Raw genomic sequence first — 403 nt, 5'->3', positions numbered from 1 at the left:
CGCCCCCCCCCAGGGCACCCAGGTCCTGATATGTCCCTCCGGGTGCGATCTGCGAGCCATCAAAATTAAAAATACATTTATTATCCTGGGTCCTGTTGACACGGATGCGGGTGGGTAAACTGAGGCACGGCACGTGGGCTCTGCGGGACCAAGCTCTGCTGTGAGTGGGTCTCTGGAGGTTTGGAGGTTGGGTCTGGCTGCTCCCCCCACCCTTTTGGGGGCTGGCAAAGCCCCTGGGTCCCCCCCAGCCCCCCCGGGACGGTGCCTCCACCCCCGTGGGGATCTGCCAACCTCACTTCGAAGGGGGTTTTGCATGACAAAGCCTCCGCTGGCTACTGGGACCCCCATCCATGGCCCCCTCCCCGTCCCACTGAAGCTGCCAAGTGTTAGAAATAACCACCGA

The sequence above is a fragment of the Calidris pugnax genome, unplaced genomic scaffold, assembly GCF_001431845.1.
Source record: "Calidris pugnax isolate Ruff unplaced genomic scaffold, ASM143184v1 scaffold371, whole genome shotgun sequence".
NCBI lineage: Eukaryota > Metazoa > Chordata > Aves > Charadriiformes > Scolopacidae > Calidris > Calidris pugnax.
This window is presented reverse-complemented; position numbering follows the sequence as displayed.